Here is a 22,728-nt window from a genome sequence, read left to right on the forward strand (position 1 = left end):
TTTTTTTTAAACTCAGTAGAAATAAAATTGCTGTCAAATTGCTATAAAAACTTCTAAATGTTTACTCTCAGTTTATTTTATTGCAAAGCAGTAACAAACTACTCAAACCAGTACCAATCCATATATCACACTTTGAGTAGCAATATAAGAGACAAGGAAAAAATCACACAAAAAATATCAACTAAAAATTAGTGAATACCATTTTATCTAAGTGCTAAAACTCCATAAGATTGCTCTTTTAACAGCATATGATTAAATTTAAAATAATGGCATTAAATATATTCTTCTTAAAACTAGTAAATTAAAAAGTGAATTCAGAGTTGGAATAATGTTTGAGCCTTGAAAAGAAAATAAACTTTACAAGCTAACTGAATCTGACAGTTTTCCTTCAAGAGTAACAGTAGGTGTTATATTACTCCTATGAATAATTTCTACTTCTACAGACACATGAAGAAATGTTCACTGCAACGGAGAGGTGCAAATCAAAACCACAATGAAATACCATCTTACCCCAGTAGCAATGCAAAGTTTAAGAAGACAGCAAGCAATAAATGTTGGAGAGGATGTGAAGAGATTGGAACTCTTATACACTGTTGGTAAGACTGTAAAATGGTACAATCACTCTGGAAGTTTGGCGTTTCCTCAAAATCTTGAACACAGAAATTACCTATGACCCAGAAGCTATTCCACTGATAAAAACATACCCTGTGAAAAACAGAAGTGAGACCCAAACAGAGATTTATACACCAATGTTCATAGCTGTGTTATTCACAATAGTAAAAACATGGAAACAGCCCAACTGTCCAACAAATGAATTGAATAAGAAATTGTGGTACATTCATATTAGAGAAAACAATCCAGCGCTCAGGAACAATGATTTAGAAAAATACTATCTAACATGGGAGAGGCCGGAGAATTATGCAGAGTGAATGACCTCAGGCTCTTAAGGATTAATACTACATAAGAATATTATGGTAAAAACAGGAAAACCAATAAGATGTGTATAGATAAGGAGGGGCAATGTTCTCCGTACCTGTCAGATCCAATTTGATGGTACACACACACAAAATTAAAAAGAAAATTAATTTTTTTAAAAAAAAGTGTGCATGGATATATAAAAAAGGAAAGGGAACGGGTAAGAGAGATGAGAGTAAGGAGGGGAGAAAATCACAGGGTTACAAAGTTTGGTAAGTGGAGGGAGGGGGTGAAGGAATTAGGAAAGACCTAGTGGGACTCTGAAAAAACATAGATCAATGGTGATTAATTTTATAAAACACAATGTATGGGAATTGTATGAAGCACAATATGAATTTTAAAAACCCAAGAAAACAAGTTAAAAAACCCCACATAATTAAAAATATAACTTCTATTTCTCCAGCACAAAACTTTAATTACTCTAGATGAATGGTCTGAAAGTTACTTTGAGGTCAGCACAAAATGGAATCACAATCAACCTTTTGGCTTTAATCAAGAACTTTTCCAGCTTTACCAACACTACCGGACAATAGGTGCTGATATAGTTCACATTCTGCACTAAGAAAATGGAAATTTCAGGTTGAAGATAGAAAGCAGAACTAGAACAACTAAATACCATGACAGAATCCAATAAAATGTTTCCTTCCCCCCAAATCCTGAAAGTTAAAAGGTCCTATAAAGTACGGCACTATTTTTCAAACATTTTCCAATTTTGTTTATAATGCTTTGTTGTTATGTTGTTCCATAGTGGACCTTCCATGGGTTTTCAAAAGTAGTTTAACTGCATGGGAGGAAAACTGCCCATCCTTCTTCCACAAAGCAGCATGTCTCAAACAGCATGTCTTTGGGATTGCAGTGCAGCTTCTTACCACTAGGCCACCAGAGCTCCCTATAATGCTATAAGCTATCTTTTCTTAACCGAAGGAGTATTATTAAACATTTGCAATGTATGGTCTCATTCTTAAGGAAATAATAAATTCAGAACTGATATTATTACACATACATATATATACAGTACTACAGGCTTTGAATCATGTGTTTTGGTTTCTCAACTTTGTAAAACATTGTAAATTTCACAATGAAGACGTTATCTTGTCTCTGTAATATTTTATGTTAAGGCAAATACAACACCAATAAATGAAAAACACAGTTAACAGGTTATTTTTTAAGAACCAGCACTAATAATGAAAAAGACAGTTAAGTATATCTCTATTCCAGGGAAAATCAGAGATGAGATCATCAACTATTCATGTGCAAGTTCACAATGAAGAAAATTTTTAAAAGTCCACAAAACTCAAACAAAAAAGCCCCAACCTTGAATTTTTCCTACCTAAATTTATAAAGCAACTGAAGAACAGATTTGTAAAATGAAGACCAGGATTAGTTGTGAGATGGTATCAAGGATATCACCCATGAAACGAGCAAAAGGTCATTACAAAGATAGTGCGAAGAGGAAAGATCAAGAGGATGTCCAAAAAAGACTGAGTAGATTGCTCAAGTTTGTCCCAGAGAGCTGATGATTAGAACTGAGGGCCTTCGGGTTAGCTGCTCTTTACCACCAGGCCACCAGTGCTGCAGAATGTAGAGAGTCCAAACAAAGGAAAGAGATGCAGAAGTAAAAGAGCAGAAGATTTCAAAGGGTAGCTCAAGAGGACAAAGTATTAAAATGACATGTGCAAAGAAGTGCAGTTAGAAAATCAAAAGGGAAGGAAAGAACACACTTAGCATTTCTCAAGCTGAAAGAACTGGGGGAAAAAAACCCCAGCAAATTCAGGCCATATGTTGCAGTACTGAAGAATTCTAAAAGATTTTAATTAAATTTCTCTATGCAGTATGATGGGATACCAATTGACATGTTTCAACAAAGAGATGCAGTCCACGATACACACACCAGTCTGTGTCAAGAGATTTGGAAGATAGCTACCTGACCAGTTAAGTGGAAAGGATCAATATTTGTTCCCATTACAAAAAGGGTAATTGAACAGAATGTGGAAATTGTTGAACAAGATCATTAATATAACACACAAATAAAATTTCACTAAAGATTATCTGTAAAAAGACTTTTATAACAGTATATAAACAGAGAATGGCCAGAAATTAAAGCTGGATTTAGAAGAGGCCCTGGCACTATTCCTGATGTCAGCTGGATCTTGGCTGAAAGAAAATACCAGAGGATATCTATTTGCATTTTATTAACTATGCAAAGGCATTTGACTGTGTGGATCACAACAAACTACAGCTAACATCAAAAGGAATGGGAATTCCAGAACACTTAACTTTCGTTCATGCAAAATCTATACTTAGACCAAGAAGCTACTGTCTGCATCTTTTCAAAAAGAAAAATGCACATAAGATTTCTCTTTTCCCAATATCTATTCAATCTGTTGTTGTTGTTGTTATGTGCTGTCGCGTCGTAGCGACCCTATGTACAACAGCTCTAAACCCTGCTCTATCCTGTGCCAATCGCACTGCCTTTGACACACCATCCCGATTACCCCAGTCACTGAATCAATCCACCTCATAGAGGGCCTTCCCTTCCTGCGCTGTCCCTCCACTCTACCAAGCATGATGTCCCCCTCCAAGGACCTGTCCCTCCTTACAATCTGTACACTGAACAAATCATTTGAGAAGCTTCCTAATGAAGAAGAATGTGGCATCAACATTAGAGGAAGAATCATCAACAACTTGAGTTAAGCAGAGGACACAACCTTACTGAAATATTTGTTCCCATTTGCTGAAAGCAAGAAGGACTTGAAGTGCTTGCTGTAGAAAATCAATGATTATAGACTTCAATATAGACTACATATCATCATCAAAAAAACAAATATCCTCACCACTAAGCTAGTAGGCAACATCATGATAGATGGATAAATTAATATAATTGTCAACGATTTTATTTTACTTGCAACTACAATTAATACCTTAGGTACCTGATGTCAAGAAATAAAAAAACATATTGCACTGGGAAAATCTGTTCTCAAGGATTTCTCCATTGTACTAAAGAGTCAGTTTAAAGACTATGGTGCACTTGATCTAAAGCATGGTCTTTTCAAGTACTTGTTATACATCCAAAAGTTGGGAAATGACCAAGGATGACAGAAGAACTGATGTCTTTGAATTGTGGTGTTGCAGAAAATACTGAATATCCCACAGACTGCCAAAAGAAAATAAATATATCTAGGAAAAAGTACAGTCAGAAGGCTCTTAAGAAGCAAGGATAGTGAAACTTTGTTCCTACTCTGGGCTTGTTGTTAGGAGGGGCCAGTCCTCTGAAAAAGACATCAAGCTTGGACAGGTAGAGGGTCAGTGAAAAAGAGAAAGACTTTCAAGAAGGTGGACTGACACAGTGATCTAATGGCAGCAATGAACTCAAATCTCTCAGGGATAATGAGGATAGCACTGGTTAGAGAAGGTTCAGATCCGTTGTTCACAGTCACTATGAGCAGTAGTCGACTCAATGGCATCTAAGAATAATATGTAATATGAACAATATGAGCACTGGTAGCACATGATTAAGCACCTGGCTGCTAACTGAAAGATTGGTAGCTCAAACCTATTAGTAGCTCCACGGGAAAAAGCGCAGTTTGTTTCTGTAAAGATTACAGCCTTGAAAACCCTGTAGGTCAGTTAATACTCTGTCCTACAGGGTTAGTATGTTTCAGAATTGACTCAACAATAATGGATTTTGGTATGCTATATGAACACATACTGCGAAGAACTTTTAAAAGGCAAAACAGAAAAAATATTTCTTATATATAATCAAGAAGCTGTGTTGCAATCCTGAACGCACAAAATTCGAGGCCACCAACTGCTCCATGGGAGAAGGATGAGTAAATCTTTCCCATGCAACTAGATGCCTCTGAAAGCCCACAGGAGGGTCAGCTATGGGTTGGTTCTAACTCTATGGTAAACAACAACTACTACTACCCCCCCCCACACACACACACACAAGCTCTAGTGGCCTAGTGGTAAAAAACTGTGCTACGATCTCAAAAAGGTCCATGGTTCAAATCTGCTGAAGGGTCAGCTATGTATAGGTCAATTCTGATTTGATGGCACACAATAACAATAAATACAACGGTATAGTATTTACTACTATTATTTTTGTTATTTAGTAGTATTATAGTATTTATTTCATGCTTAAGACAATACATATGTGTATACATAAAACAAAGTATATGTTGATATATTAACTCACAGTAGAGTAGAAGGCAGGTGTACTCAACTGAAAAGGTTGGTTAAAGAAGGTTTTTTGCTATATATCTCATTTAAAGAAATTTTTAAGACTAGTTAAATATTATTTGGAAGGAATGCAACAAGTGTTGACGTCTAAATTGGTAAAAAAGTAGAGATAAATAGAAATGAAGTATAAATGAGCAAAATTACATACTTACAGAAACAGAAAAGAGCAGGTTTAAAAAAAAAAGAATAAAAATTTTAAGGACTAAATAAAGATCAGAGAAGTATGTAGCAACAGCTGGGGGGAGAAGAGGGGGAAGGAGAAGGAGGAGGCAAGAAGTTGGCCAAAAAGGCAGGAAGAAAAAGTCTAACATTGGTAAGCTGATCCATCTCTTGTTGATGGTTCAACTGTATAAATAAAAGAGTGGCAGCTTGGTAGGAACGTACTTAGCAACTCTGTTTATACAGACAACAGAAAGTGCCACTGGAGTGGCAAATTGAACTGTGCAAGACCAATTAACCCTTTCATCTTAGTGTTTTATACTTGCTATCTTACTCACTGTGCTTCTGTCAGATCTATATGGATATGTGTTAGGACCAAATGCAATTATAAATCATTGTTAGATGTATTGATAAATCCTGTAAATTCTATGAAGTGCATATATTTTATTTAGTGTTCTGAATATCTTCTTTGCTACTCTCATCTGGGTTTAATCAAGGAACATTTTCAAAGGAAGATGGTTTATCCAGAAACCTAAACTATACATATCCTTTATTAAACTAGAAATTGATCACTACTCAAGTGTTTTGGCCTAAAGATATATTTTTTTAAAACATTAGATTTACCTCTTATTTCTTCTTGATAAATTGAGAAAAACCAGGGAAAGAGGAACATATAAAAGCAAAAACATAATAAAGAAATCTTACTGTTCACTAAAGAAGTCTACAAATGAATCAGCTATTGCACTATCAGTTATGTCAATAACTTACTACTTAAGAGGAAACTGTCACCTACAACCAGGAGAAGATAAAATAGATGAATGGGACCTTCTAAGTATCAAATCCCTATTGTTGTTGTTGTTATGTGTCGTTTCCGACTCATAGCGACCCTATGCACAACAGCCCTAAACCCTGCTCTATCCTGCGCCAACCGCACCGCCTCTGATACACCCATCCCGATTACCCCAGTCACCGAATCAATCCATCTCATAGAGGGTCTTCCCCTCCTGCGCTGTCCCTCCACCCTCCCAAGCATGATGTCCCTCTCCAAGGACCCGTCCCTCCTGGCAACATGTCCAAAGTATGTCAGACGAAGCCCCAGAATCCTTGCCTCCAAGGAGTAGCTTGGTTTAATCCTCTCCAAGATGAATCTGTTTGTTTTCCTGGCAGTCCATGGTATATTCAGTACCCTTCTCCAGCACCACAGCTCAAAAGCATCCACTCTCCTTATGCACATCCAAAATCTTCTCCAACAGGGTAAAAAGGGAAGCCACAGACTGGGAAAAAATATTTGGTAATGACGTATCAGATAAGGGACTTATATCCAGAATTGATAGAGCACCACAACAAGATAAAGGTAAATAATCCAACAGAAAAATGGGCACAGGCTATGAATAGACACTTCACCAAAGAAGACATTCAGATGGCCAACAGGCACATGAAGAAAGATTCAAAATCCCTAGCTCTAAGAGAGATACAAATCAAAACAACTATGAGATATCATCTCACCCCAGTCAGAATAGCAAAATTTAACAGAACAGCAAGCAACAAACGCTAGAGAGGTTGTGGAGAAACTGGAACCCTTACTCACTGTTGGTGGGAGTGCAAAATGGTGCAACCACTGTGGAAGGTGGTGTGGCACTTTCTCAAAAAGTTGCAAATAGAGGTACCATTTGACCCAGCAATTCCACTACTGGGAATATACCCCAAAGAGATCATAACTGACACCCAAGCAGATACATGCACACCCATGTTTATCATAGCTTTGTTCACAATAGCAAGGAGTTGGAAACAACCTACATGCCTATAAATCAACAAACGAATGGATAGAGAAGCTGTGATATATTCACACAATGGAATACTATGTTGTATTGAAAAATAAGAGACTCATGCAATATTATTCAAAATGGGTAATTCTGGAGGACATTATGCTGAGTGAATTATGTCAGTCACAAAAGGACAAATACTGCATGGCGCCACTGTTGTAAAACAGGACTGACCTCAGGGTTGGGAGGAGACTGAGAAAGATGGGTTCAATAATGTATACTGCATTGAAACAGATGAGGGAAAACTGTTTAAAAGAGATATGTGATTAGGTATTTTATCATGACAGGAGTCCAGAGTGAAGGCTACATAGTGGAGTGGACCTGAGGGGAGGGACTGTAAAACAATGAAAGAATTTTTCTTTTACCTTTCCAAGAAGGTAGTATACTGGGGAGGGGCGGTGTTGGGAGGGGAGAAAAGTACAACAATGAATGAATGGAAACCAAAGTCTCTGTAAATTTTTATTGAAATTAACAATAAATTTAAAAAGAAAAGGGGGGGAAAAGGAAACTGTCTCTTGAAGAGTTACATAAGAAGTCTTTAATACGTTGCTGCACACTTTTAAATTGACGACTGTGCTTAAAAGCACATTTTTTTTTTTTGTTCTTATTACCGTCATTTGCGGCAACATGTTTATAAAGACTGTAGTGGGCTTATTGAAGTCATATTCCTGATTCCAGTAGATAGTTTTCTGTCTTTTTTACATTAACTTTGACAGCAGGATCATACTCTATGTATTCCATAAAACTTAGAAAAATATTTGACCCTTAACTGTTGTTGCTGGTATTACTATTGAGTTGGAACTCACTCAACTGACCCTTCAGCAGGCTTTCTGAGGCAGTCTATCACACAGGAATTAACCATCTTTCTCCTATGAAGTAGCTGGTGGACGTGAACTGTGTACCTTTGGGTTGGCTCCTAATCACTAAGCCACCAGAACACCTCATACGCCAAGTTGTTATTATTGTTAAGTGCCATTAAGTACCATGGTTGGAATTCCAGGTGGGGAGTATTCTGAAGCAGTCTGACTTTACAGAGGTTTCATTTCTGGTTCTGGTGAGACTGTGGGTGCAATGTTTACTAGCCATTGGATGTGAGTTGATTGTATTAAAAAACAAAACACGCTTGGAAGCAGGAGTGCACCCACTTCTCAAATAGCTTGCCTCTGGAAACTCTATGAACTTAGAGAAACAATGAAAGTTATACAAGTGTTCATGTCTTTTGTTCATAGGGTCATTATGAGTCATTTATGACTCGATGGCACTTAACAACAACAAAAACAACCATCAAGTCAGAGCCGACCTATAGCTGACCCTCCAGTAAGTTTGCAAAGGCAGTTTTAATCACATGGAAGGAGACTACCTAGTTGGTGGAATTGAAATGTATGCCCTCAGGATCACAGTGCAGCTCCTTACCACTAGGTCACCAAAGCTAGGAAAGCAGATATTTTATAATGGCCATTTAGTTAAATATTAGCATACATGAAAGGTCATGCTTCTCTGAGATCAGGCCAAGAACAAAAACATGTAATTTTTCAATAGTAAATTAAAGGCAATTCAGATACACATTTTATCCATTAATCCTAACATTCTCTTTTCTCTACTATCCGCATGGGTGTTTTTGAGGTAGAGTTTCAATGCATATACTCACTATGTATCCTAACCAAACAAAACTCAAAACCAGTCTGAAAATGTTACACTTGCATGTTTCCCTTTAGGGATATGTAACAAAAGGGGGGGGAGGGAAGCTGGAGTTTTACCTGTGTCATGATACAGAGCTATGTACTGACTACTGTGGTCATATTATAATCAGAGTATGAGACAGGCATAGATGTTTTTTCTTTTTTCTGGAATTCTAGCTACCTAGTAAGTTCTATTTCTCTTCTATAACATCACCAATATGATCAATGCAAAAGCAACCAATCAAAACAAGTGGTATCAGGAAAGTGGAAAGGAAGCCAGTTTTAAGTAACAGAAAAAAGTCAGAATAATAGTTCCAAATCTACTTTCATGGATGAACCACAGTCTACTGAAGGTTCTTTGCAAATAGAAAGATAATATGGTACCTACTTACACAGTAACCCTAGAGGACAGAGTAGAGCGGTTCATAGAATTTCTAGGCTGTAATCTTTACAGAGCAGATCGTCAAGTCTTTTCTCTTGAGGGATAGCAGGAGAGTTCGAATCAACAACCATTTGGTTAGCAGCAGAGCACTTAACCGTGTGCCACTTTGGCTCTTTTTTAAATTGCTCTTTTTTGTTTGGTTTCCACTAGGGAAAGCCATTTGATGGTATGATGAGTGCAGCCAAATAAGTTGCAAAGACATTTCCTCCATTTTAAAGCTTATGGATTAGTGAAGACAGCTCTACTCTAAACCATATTTTTAATTTTTATTCAAATAAATTCAAAGGTCTGTATCTTAAATAGGGAAGTGTGATGTCAAGGGTTTATTGTCTAAAATGGCGTTCCTAGCCAATAACTGACTTTGGCTTTACTACATGGATAGGTAAGAACATGAGAAAAGAGTGTGCTACTCTAGCCACAAGGTAACCGATTAGTCTTACTATTAAACTGAACAGATTCTGTAAGAGAAAGGGGGAATCTTAACATTAACAAGAAAGAGGAAGCAGCATGTATCCTTCGGGGCCAGAGATTTTGATGACAGCCAGACTGAGATCTATACAAGAGCAATAGGTGCCTCAGCAGAGAACCAGAGAATGATGTGAGAAAGAGCGGACTCGGGACTGCTTCCCCATGGAGCTAGAGCCAGAGGCCTTCACTCAAACTTGCTGGTGGACTCAGAGAAGACACCATAAGAGAAGTTTGTTACATTGACCAAGCAGTAAGGCCAAAAATCAGATCATGCTTGATAAACTGTCTAGACTGAGAGATTATATTCTGTTGCCAATCTGAATTACAGCCTATTTACTTCCCATAATTATTATTTATTATCTCCTAATGTGGAATAACAAATATCATAATCATATGTAAGTTTCTGTGAAATCTGAGTAATTATTGCACTGGATTTCTGACTGTGTAGGGCTTTAGGATTGGTGCTGGAATTAGTACAAAGAGGTGAAGAGTATGGGGGGGCATGTTTTGACCTCTTAGGAATTGGTTTTGTGTTGCAGATGTTGTTGATGGGGGCAGTTCCCCTTTGTTGAGTTAGCAGAAGTCAGATTTGGCTGTCCTCATGCCATTTTTGTTTTTTCTACAGAAAGCACACACTTAAACACTTAAAAACTCAAACTCATTGCCAATGACTCAGAACTGACTCAAAGCAGACCCTTCAGTGAGTTTTCAGAGTAAATCACAAAAAGAGACTGGTCCTCTTTTTTCTCTCAAAGTCACTGTTGAATTTGAACCTCCAAAGAAGCATTCTTTCAGGTTAGCAGCATAATGCCCTACTGGCTACACTACCAGTGTTTCAAGAATTTTACAGGCCTTTAATTAAGTATGCTAAGTCAGTCAACATCAAGAAGATATTCTCACCACTGGGCCAATTGGCAGCATCAGGATGGATGGTGAAGAGATTGAGATTGTTCACAGCTTTAGTATGCTTGGTCCACACTCAATACTCTTGGTACTAGCAGCCAGGAAATTAAAACACGTATTGCCATGGGAAAGTCTGCTGTTATGGACATCTCCAAAGTACTGAAGAGCAATAATGTCACTCTGGAGACTAAGGTGTGTCTGCCACAGGCCATGGTCTTTGCAATCACTTGTTATGAGTCACAGAGTTGGACAATGACTAGGGAGGATAGAAGGAGAATTAATGCCTTTAAGCTGTGGTGCTAGAGAAGAGTATTGAGTGCACCACTTACTGCTAAGGAAAAAAAACACATCCATCCTAGAGAGGGTTAAAGCAGGATGCTCCTTAGAGGTAAAGATTCTGGGGCTTCGTCTGACATACTTTGGACATGTTGTAAGGAGGGACAGGTCCTTGGAGAGGGACATCATGCTTGGGAGGGTGGAGGGAAAGCACAGAAGGGGAAGACCCTCTATGAAGTGGACTGATTCAGTGACTGGGGTAATTGGGGTGGGTATGTCGGAGACAGTGAGATTGACATAGGACAGAGCAGAGTTTAGGGCTGTTGCACATATGGTTGCTATGTGTCGCAAGTGACTCGACGGAACATAACAACAATAACAAGAGTGTCAGAGATGATGAGAATGGCACAGAGAGAGGAGGGTTCTAGTCTGCTGTTCACAGGGTCACTACGAATTGTACCCAGCTTGATGGCACCTAACAACAACATATTGAAAACGCTAGTGCACTTCCTGTTGTTGTTGTTAGAGAGCTGCAATGCCAACTCAAAGGAAGGATGCTCAAGTCCAATATCTGCTCCTCAGGAGGAAGATGGGAAATCTTCACTTGTGTGATTTACAGCCTCTGAAAATTCACTAAAGAATGAACAATGAGTTGGTTCTCAGTTCTGATTAAACAGCAATGAGTGAAAATAAAGTGAAGCCAGAGGCAGGTTGTAGTTTGCTGGCCCTTGCCCCAAATAAGTGCTGTACAACTGAAATATAATGTAACACATATGTAATTTAAAATTTTCTAATAGTCACATTTTCACAACAGCATAACAATAAAGGTAAAATTAATTTTAATAACATTTTAAACTAACATATCCAAAGTATAATAATTACCATTTAAGTCTGTAATCACTGTTAAATGTTTATAATAAGATATTTTACCTTGATCCACAAACAACACTTATGGTTGTACCAAAAAAATCAAAACGCATGTTGCACTGGGAAAATCTGCTCAAGAGACCTCTCTACTAAAGAACAACTAACTGCCTGTTTAAAGACTAACATGTGCCTGACTCAAGCCATGATATTTTCAATTGTTTCATATGCATATGAAAGTTATATAATAAGAAAGATTAAAAGAATCGGTGTCTTTAAATTATAGAGCTGACGAAGAATATTTAATATTCTATAGTTTGTCAAAAGAGGAAATATGTCTTGGAAAAGGTGCAACTAGAATGCTCTTTGGAGGCAGGGATGGTGAAACTTCATTCTCACCTACTTCGGGAAGTCGGTACTTAGAAAAAAGATACCATGCTAGGGAAAGTAAAGGATTAGTGAAAGAGAAGAAAACCCTCAACTACATGGATTGACAGGGACTGCAACAATGGGCTTGAGCATGGGGAAGATCCTGAGGATGGTGCAAGGCTTTTTCTGTTGATAGAGTTGCTTTGAGTCATAAGCATCTTGATGAGACAACAACAAAAAAGAGATATTTTCTTTTTTTAGGAAGTCATGATGCCAACCCAAAGGCATGTTCAAATCCAACAGCTACTCTAAGGAAGAAAAATAACAATCTTCCCATGCAATTTACAGGCTCTGAAAATTGACTACAGAGTCTGCTGAGTCAGTTCAACTTGATAGCAATGCGAGTAAACCGAGTGAGAGAGGTCTTCAAACTCTAATGTACATTTTTATACTGAGAGAACGCCTCAAAAAGCTAAATTTTAACAATTTAAAGTGAAGCAGCAATAAAACTGTATTAAATAAAAAAATTATATTGTGTATGTGGTAAGATTTTTTTACATAATATTACATTGTTTCAGGTAAACTTAATTTTAAAATTTAAAGCTACATGTTCAATAACAGCTACACTATTAAATAGATATAAACTCATTTTCTGTTGCTGTACATAGGGTTGCTATATTTTATTCCCAAGTAAACAAGTTCACTAAATTTTTTTTTTTACTCATTGTCTTTGAGTGAGTTCCAATTCAACAACTCCTCCAGTGAGTTTCCAAAGCTACAAATCATATAGGAGGAGATAGTGCATCTTTTGTTTATAGAATGGCCAATAGACAAGACTTTCTGTAAAGATGTAGAACCTTACAAACCCCATCAGTTACCATCTGTTGTACAGAGAGATCTGCAGGCAGTTCAAATCCACCAACTGCTCCTTGGGAGAAAGATGGGCAGTCTCCTCCTCTGCAATTTACAACCTCTAAAAACTTTCCAGAGGGTCGTCTATGAGTCTGTTCTGACTCTGCAGCAATAACTTTTGTATAGAGGCTATGAGTCAGAATTGATTCCTTGTCACTGGGTTTAGTGTAAGAAAAGATGCAGAGCTTTTTAATGATTTACAAGCTTGAAAGTGAAGTTACTAAGATGAATTTGTTGCTAATCACTTCAAAGAAAGTGAAGGCAAAATTACAAAGCATTAAGTATAGGGGGACCTGAAGCACTTGCTGCAGAAAGTCAAGGACTGCAGCCTTTAATATGGATTGAAGCTCAACATCAAGAAAACAAAGATTCTCACCACTGAGCCGATTGGCAGCATCATGATGGATGATGAAGAGATTGAGATTTTTGACAGCTTTAGTTTGCTTGGCTCTACAGTCAACACTCATGGTACCAGTAGCCAGGAAATTAAAAGATGAATTGCACTGGGAAAGACTGCTGTCTGAGACCTCTCCAAAGTACTGAAGAGCAACGATATCAGTTTGGAGACTGAGGTGCGCCCCATCCAGGCCATGGTCTTTGCAATTACTTGCTATGGATCAGAGAACTGGACAGTGACTAGGGATGATAGAAGGAGAGTTGGTGCCTTTGAGCTTTGGTGTTGAAGAAGAGTATTGGATAGTATGGACCGCTAGGAGAATAAACAAGCTCATCCTGGGGAGGGTGAAGCCAGGCTGCTCCTTGGAGGCAAGAATTCTGAAGCTCCTTCTGACATACTTTGGACATGTTGCACGGAGGGATCAGTCCTTGGAGAGGGATGTCATGTTTGGGAGGGTGGAAGGAGAGCGCAGGACAGGAAGACCCTCAATGAGATGGACTGATTCAGTCACTGGGGTAATGGGGATAGGTGTGTTGAGTATGATAAGATTGTAAAGAGATAGAGCAGGGTTTAGGGCTGTTGTACATAAGGTCGCTATGAGTCATAGGCAACTCGATGGCACAAAACAACAACCAAACAGTTATGTGTACATCAAATGTTCTAACCCTGGAACTAACTGTACCTTTAGTTTTGAGTTGTTAATTTAAGGTAAATCTTCAAATATAATAACATGGGAGAAAATGGTATAATGATCTTTCAAATGACATTTTTAGTTCAAAATCAGGAAGGGGGTCTGCCAAGGATGTATTCTGTCTCCATACCTTTTCAATCTGTATGCAGAACAGATCATCTGGGAGGCTGGGCTGTAGAGAAGGAATGTGACATCAGAAGTGGTGGAAGATTCATTAACAACCTGTGTTATGCAGATAACACAACCCTGCTTGCTGAAACTGAGGTGGACCTGAATCAGTGCTTGCTGCAAAGGGTCAAGAACTGCAGCATTCAATAAAGATTGAAGCTCAACATCAAGAAAACAAAGATCCTCACCACTGGACCAATTGGCAGCATCAGTATGGATGGTGAAGAGATTGAGATAGTTAACAGTTTTGGTTTGCTTGGCTTCACAGTCAACACTCTTGGTACCAAGGAAATCAAGAGACGAATTACACTGGGAAAGTCAACTGTGAGGGACCTCTCAAGAGTACTCAAGAGCAACAACATCAAGCTGGAGACTAAGGTGCACCTGATCCAGGCTACAGTCTCCATCATACAGGCTATGCATCAGAGAGTTTGACAGTGACGAGGGATGATAGAAAGAGAATTGATGCCTTTGAGCTACGGTGCTGGAGAAGAGTATTGAATATACCATGGACTGGTAGGAGACCAAACAGGTTTGTCTTGGAGAGAGTGATGTCGGGCTGCTCCTTTAAGGCAAAGATTCTGAAGTTTCCTCTGACATACTTTGGGCATGTTGCAAGGAGGAAGGGACCAGTCCTTGGAGAGGGACATCATGTTTGGGAGAATGGAAGGACAGCGCAGGAGAATAAGAGCCTCAATGAGATGGATCAATTCTGTGACTGGGGGTGGGAGTAGTGTCAAGAGATGGTGAGATTGGCACAGGACAGAGTAAGGTTTAGGGTTCTTGTACATAGGGTCGCTATAACAACAACAAATTGTGGTTACCTTGGTTTAACAACTCAATTCTCTATAGACTATACTACCAGAGCTCCAAAGTAATGCAGTAATCTAAAAGCATTTAGAGGGTGACACAAAGAACTGAGGCACTAAATTGTGCTCTTAACCTCAAGACTTGACTAGTTGGTTCTCTTGACTACAATGCAGTGTGGTTTGCTTACTGGAATGAAGAATGTACAGTTTGTCAAAAGTATGTTTACAGTCATCTTTATTCATTATACATCATGAACTCATTTGATCCAGGTTATCCATTTTTAAACTGACCAGAATCTGAAATTAAGTTATGGTAATTCTGAGTCCTTAAAATCATCATTAAAAAATTATTTGGTAAAAATTTTAAATAATAAATTGAACACATATTTTTATGTCATTAGTTTGTATGAAAGTAAAATATTTCAGTCTAGAATTATTTATGTAATTTCTCATTATCATTTCAAATAAAACAAAGAAGAGCCACTGGGTTGATTCTTATTTATACAAACACTCCCAAAGTTGTAAATCCTTAAGAGAGGAGACGGTCCACCTCTTTTTCCCTCAGTGTCACTGTATTCTAACCATTGAACTTGTGATTAGAAGTTCAACACATTACATGCTATACCACAAGAGATCTTTAAGTTATTTCTTCCTTATACTTTATATTGAACTTGTGATTAGAAGTTCAACACATTACATGCTATACCACAAGAGTATACTCATAGCTGCCTTAGGATTAGCAGCACAATTCTTTACAGGGAGGCCACCAGTGCCCCTTGCTTGCACAGTGTTGAACTTCTAACATTACTGGTTGCTCTGCTAGATAAAGATGAGGCACTCCCTTCTGTAAAGATTTACAGCCTTGAAAACTCGATCAACAGTCACCATGAGTAGTAAATCAACTCAAAGGCAGTTGAGTACAAGTTAAAGGCAACAAAAAAATATCAGTAAGTTTATCATAGAAGTATGGAGACTTTTTTATTTGTTGCTAATTTAGTCTGATCATGATTTAAGGACTTCTCGTGGCAAAGTTTTTAACATATGGGGCTGCTAACCAAAAGGGTTAATAGTTCAACTCCACCAGTGGCTTTGTAGGAAGGTGAGTAGTCCCCTTCTGTAAAGATTTCCAGCCTCACAGACCCCAGAGAGGTTTGTTATATGTCAGAATCAATTCCAATGCAATGGGTTGTTTCAATTTGTTATAACATTGGACTTGATGCTTGACTATTTCTTTCCAAAGTAAAAAAAAAATTGTTAGTAAGTATCATCTAGTCAGTTTTCACTCACAGCAATCTTATGCACAACAGATGGAATCTTACCCAATCTTACACCATCTTTACAACCTCCACTTTGCTTCAGTCCACCATGTAGTCTCTGTGTCAGTCCATCTTGTTCAGGATCTTCCTCTCTGCGCCTGCATCTTTCTAAGAACTTTACTCTTCTGATAACATGCCCAGAGACTGTGAGACAGTTTCACTACCATTGCCTTTAAGGATATTCTGGCTACACTTTCCGCAAAACAGATTATCTAAGGTTTTTTTGGCAGTCATGGTATACTTGACACTTTTTTTTTTGCCAACACCACAATTGAAAGACATCCATTCTTCTTTGGGCTTCTTTATTCATTGTCCAACATTGATAAGCATATGCAACAACTGAAAATACCAAGTGTTTTGGTCTGGTGAACTTCTAGTCTTTACTCTTCAGCACATCAAAGAAATCTCTGACAACAAATGTGTCCAATGCAATACATGGAAGAATTTATATAGGTAATAATAAAAGTATTAATTATATTGTGTTTCAATGACTATGCAAAGGTATTTGACTGTATAGATCACAATAAATTGTGGTTAACCTTGAGGAGAATGGGAATCCCAGAACACTTGATTGTTCTATGCAAAACCTATACTTGGACAGGAGTGGCATCCAGTTCCTAAATAACATGCCTCCAGAAACCCCATGAACTTTGATAAAGGTCAATAGTTGTAGAGGAGCTTCAAGCCTTTTCTTAATAGGGTTGCTACAAGTTGTGCTCGACTCAAAGGCAATCAACAACAACATACATGGAACAGGAAGCAGTCTTCAGAACAGAGCATGGAAACACTGCAAGGTTCAAAATAAGGAAGGAAGTGTGTCAGGGATATGTCCCATCTCCATATCTTTACAATCCATATGCAGAACAGATCATTCAAGAGGCTAGGTTCTATGAGGAGGAATGTGGCATCAAGATTGGAGGAAAACTCATCAGCAAACTACATCATGCAGATGATACAACCTTGCTTGCTGAAACTGAGGAGGACCTGACGTACTTGCTGTAAAAGGTCAAGGATTGTAATCTTCAATATGGATTAAGCTCAACATCAAGAAGAAAAATATTCTCACCACTGGTTCAATTGGTGACATCATGATGGATGGAAAAAGAGATTGAAGTTGTTAACAGTTATATAGCTTGCTAAGCTCCACAATCAACACTTTTGGCACCAGCAGTCAGGAAATCAAAAGATAAATTGTATCAGGTAAATTTGCTGTTAGGGACCTTTCCAGAGTACTAAGAAACAACGATGTCAGTCTAGAGACTAAGGTGTGCCTGATTCAGGCCATGGTCTTTCCAATTACTTGCATCAGAGGGATGGACAATGACTAAGGATGATAGAAGAATTGATGTATCTGAGTTGTGGTGCTGAAGAGTCTTGAACATACCATGGACGACAAAGAAAACAAACAGGTCTGTCTTAGAGAGGCTAGGATTTTGAAGCTCCTTCTCACATATTTTGGGCATGTGGCCAGGAGGGAGAGATTCTTAGAGAAAGACATCATGCTCTCAAGGGTGGAGGATAAGCGCAGGAAAGGAAGACCCTGAATGAGATGGATTGATTCAGTAACTAGTGCAATGAGGGTAGGTGTGCCAGAGTCACTAAGGCTGACTCAGAACAGGGCAGGCCTCAGAGTTATTGTACATAGGGTTACTATGAGTCGCAGGTGACTTGATAATACTTAACAACAACAATTCTATTGTAATCCCTATTAGAAAGGGAACCACAATTATGTGAAACTAAAAATATCACTTGAAAGATCATTATACCATTATTTTCTCCCATGTTACTATCTTTGAAGATTTACCTTAAATTAACAACTCAAAACTAAAGGTACATATAGTTCCAGGATTAGAACATCTAATGTACACACAACTTGTACTTATCCTTTAGTGCTATGTAATTTTGCCTTCACTTTCTTTGAAGTGATTAGCAAAAATTCATCTTAGTAACTTCACTTTCAAGCTTGTAAATCATTAAAAAGCTCTGCATCTTTTTTTACACTAAACCCAGTGACAAGGAATCAATTCTGACTCTTAGCCTCTACACAAAAGTCATCGCTGCAGAGTCAGAACAGACTCATAGACGACTCTCTGGAAAGTTTTTAGAGGTTGTAAATTGCAGAGGAGGAGACTGCCCATCTTTCTCCCAAGGAGCAGTTGGTGGATTTGAACTGCTGGCCATTGGGTTGTCAGTGTACTTCCTTACGTCTAGGGCAGATCTCCCTGTACAACAGATGATAACTGATGGGATTTGTAAGGATGTACATGTTTATTGAAACAGAATGTCTTGCCTCTCTTCCTTTGAGCACCTCATGGAACTGAAATGCCAACCTTTCAATATTTAATCCATGGTACAATCACATTCCTTCTTTTGCACTAATGTACAGATGAAAAAGAACTGTATACACTTGTTTCAAATGAATTACAAATTCAATTTAAATATACATTTAGGATCAGAGCTTGTTCAGAACCTGGAGCCTATCTATATATGCTAATTACAAAATATACTTCTCTAAATGAATGTAAAATAATTATATTTTAAATTATTTAAATCAAAGGAAAAGGTCTTTTCACTTAAAATGTCTTATAAATGTGAACTATAGACTTATCACTCACTGCTGTCAAGTGAGAACTGACTCATAGCTGACCCTCCCTCTGGTTTTTCAGGTTGTAAACTACACCAAAGGTTGTTGTCCATCTTTCTCCCAAAGAGCTGTTGGTGGATTTGAACTGCCTGTGAGGTGCGGCCTCTGGGTTAGCAGTACAACTCCCAACAGACTATGGCACTAGAACCCTCTAACTGTACGCTTTTATCCTTAAAATAATTTCAAATATGCATTAAAGTTGTCTAAAGTTTTGATCAAGGATTACTCTTAACTCTGTAAAGCTAATGTTCTGTAATTTTAGTATTTTTCATCAAGTAGATTATTAAAATAGCTTTCAATGAGGCTAATCTTCACTGTCCCACATTTGTTTGCAAATTTTCAAAGACTGACTATAAGAGAACAAAGTGTTAATTATTTTTATAGTGTCTTGTGAGTACCATATCTTATGAGTCAGTATGACATTTAACAGTATATAACTTAACTGTCTGACTATAATAATTTCCTACAGTCTATGTTCTTTTCTGACCTCTACTTGAGTTGCACTTCCCCACTCATCATATTTTTCTAACTACTGTCAAAGATATCTAAGAACTCTCTTTTGGCCATCTCCAATAACAGAGGCTGCCTATGTGAGTTATACAGCTCTGGTAATGAACCTACTTGTTACCATATTCAAAACGCTGTGAGATCAGATTGTTTCAGAAACTTTACTTGTTTATGTATCCACCTAGCAGGCTATCACCCAGTAAAATTTTATAACATCTAGGAATGGTGGCCAGAGAGGAATAGAACAGTATACTGGTTCTTTCAATGCTTAAGTAACAGTTCTTTATATTGACTGCTATAAATAGATCTAACTTCTGGATGCGAAGTGATTAAAGTTCTTAGGTAACAGAAAAGTGGCATTAAAAAGAATATTATGAAAAGAAATACATTTTTTAAAATATTAGAGATAAAGCAGCACTGCAAATATCATAGAGACTTCCTCCCAAACCCCATCCCAAATACGCATCAGTGATAATATTTAAAGCAAAATTATAAATATTAAAAGAAAAACAACCAGTTAAGTATCTATGCAGACAAAGAAACTCCATAAATAATTGGTAGTCATGAATAGGGTCTAGGCTACTGTCCTACTGGGATTCAACAGAAAAGTAAGCAGAAGAGACCAAGAGTGTGGTATCTACTAAAAATCAGACTGAAAAATAACTTCCAAGAAGCCTGCAATGAGAGCCAGGCTCAATGACTGAAATCAGGGATTACAGTGGGATTCTGACACCTGTGGGGACAAAAAAAAAAAAAAAATTAAGAAAACCACTGCCAAAATCTACAGCTCATAAACTATTATGTATCTCAGATGTTAAGAGGTGACAGCTTCAGCCCAGCAGCCAAGATTAGGCCAAGTAACCTGCTGGCCTGGCATCTGGTTCTGCAGTGGCCCCAATTTAACCTCAGGAGGGAGCCCTAAGCTGTCTACATAAGATCTACTTCAACTGTAGGAACAAAGTAATTGTAATGCTATTAGGGAAGGGTGAGTAGAGGAAAGAAACTGTCACTCAAGATGAGCCTAAAAATTAAAATGCTACCTATAGAAATAATGCATTTTAACAGCAAAAGAAAAAGTATTCACATAACAGTTTAATCATCTACACAAAATTTTATGATCTCTAAGTCTGGAATATTTTAATATCAGAATGACAGACTTGAGCTTAACACAAAACCTCATCTGTATTCAAGGGCTCTCTACTTTAAAATTTTTGAGTCTATGTCACTGAACAAACTGAAAAGTAACTGACAAATGAGAATCTAATTTTCTGTATGAACTTTCACTAAAACACAATAAAAAATACTTAATTTTTAAAAAAGGAGTTTATAGCTACTTCTGAGGAAGCTCTGGTGGCCTAGTGGCAAGAAAATGTGCTGCAATCCCAAAGGTACACAGTTCAAGTGCCCCAGCTGCACCATGGGCGAAGGACGGGCAATCTCCTCCCATGGAGGAGCCAGCTGGAGGGACAGCTATGAGTCAGTTCTGACTCGACAGTATCCAACATCATCAACAACAACATAGCTACTTCTGAATACAAATAAAGTTTAGTCTATGATCTACATTATCAAAGCTGTTATATCCTTTTGCCACTTTCAGAAATTTTCTGTTGCTGACTTTGATGAGTCAAAAGAATTTCTCAAATAGCCTCAAGTCCAATGCAGTTACTTCCAAGACCACTATAACTACAGTAGCTTAGGTCTACTCTAGGGTGGATTTGATGCATATATAAAGACTGTACTCAAAAAGGCCCTTCAGTTTGCCTTTTAACCCTCAACTCAGTATAACTGTCTTTTTCAAGATCCCTGGAGGGTAAGAAATGTCCCAAAACTTTTGGATCTGCTTACCTTGATATATGTAAATCCAAAAATAAGAATTACTTATCTAGTGACATTTTTAAGAAAGATGAACAAAAGAAGACAAGGATTTTTAACGCAAGAATATAACACTGAGTCAATTAATCAAATACTGCAAAGTTCTAAAATTCCATGTTTTTTTTCAAAGAATCATAATTTTTAAGGGGAAAGTGATGAGAGGAACTCCAAAAGAAAGACTGCTAATGAAATTTGAAAGGAAGTAGGAGAATTAGAATTTCTGCTTTACATAAGAATACAACTTTTACTGTACGCTGATGGCTTAGTAGTAAGAAGTTTTGCTACCAACCCAAAGGTACATGGTTTGAATCCAACAACTGCTACATGGGGGAAAGATGGGCAATCTTTCCTCATGTGATTTACCACTTCTGAAAGCTCACTGGAGGGTCAGCTAAGGGTCAGTTCCTACTCACGATATACAACATTATTTAAAGAACAGGTATGAGGCATTAAGTCATCTGAAGAATAGGTTTGGCAGCCCAAATGTCCAACCACAATCAAATGGATTGAGAAATTATGGTACATTCACATGATGGAATACTACACAGCACACAGGAACAATGATGTTGTAAATCATCACCTAACTTTGGAAGGACTGGGAGTATTATGCTAAGTGAACTGACTCAGTCTCATTAGGACAAAACTGTATAAGACCATTATTACAAAAATAAATTAACTACTAAACTGCGTATGAGGATCTAAGGGAGGAGAGGGGGAGTGGTTTTTGGGTGGAGGAGTAATCATGGTGTCACATGGTTTGATAGGTGGAGGGGGGTAGCTTGGGGAGGTGGGGGGGTATCTGGTGTGAGGGGCAATGTATCTTTTCAGTTAAACCAGTGTAAATTTATTTTCAAAAAAAAGAATTGCAGAAAATAAAAAAAGAATAGGTTTGAGGCAATGAATACTAATTAAAAGACCAGACAGTTGTGGGATAACATCAAGGATATCATCCATGAAGAAAGCAAAAGATCCTTACAAAGACAGGAGAAAGAAAAGACTAAAATGGATGTCAGAAGATACTCTGAAAATTGCACTAGAATGAAGTAAAAATAAAGAAATGCCAAAGTAGAAGAGATACACAGAAGATTTCAAAGGACAGCATAAAAAGGCAAACTAAAGTATTATAATGAAATGTGCAAAGACTTAAGAGTTAGAAAATTAAAAAAGGAAGAATTCGATTGGCATTTTTCAATCTGAAAGAACTGAAAAATA

General features: G+C 37.7%; 1 protein-coding gene across 1 annotated transcript in view; it reads right to left on the reverse strand.

Annotated features, from left to right (window-relative positions):
- DNAJC1 (DnaJ (Hsp40) homolog, subfamily C, member 1) overlaps window positions 1-22,728 on the reverse strand; it is a 277,615-nt gene that overhangs the window by 231,350 nt on the left and 23,537 nt on the right. The window lies entirely within an intron of this gene.

Source organism: Elephantulus edwardii, unplaced genomic scaffold (assembly GCF_000299155.1).
Source record: "Elephantulus edwardii isolate Elephantulus edwardi_28Jun2011 unplaced genomic scaffold, EleEdw1.0 scaffold00054, whole genome shotgun sequence".
Lineage (NCBI taxonomy): Eukaryota > Metazoa > Chordata > Mammalia > Macroscelidea > Macroscelididae > Elephantulus > Elephantulus edwardii.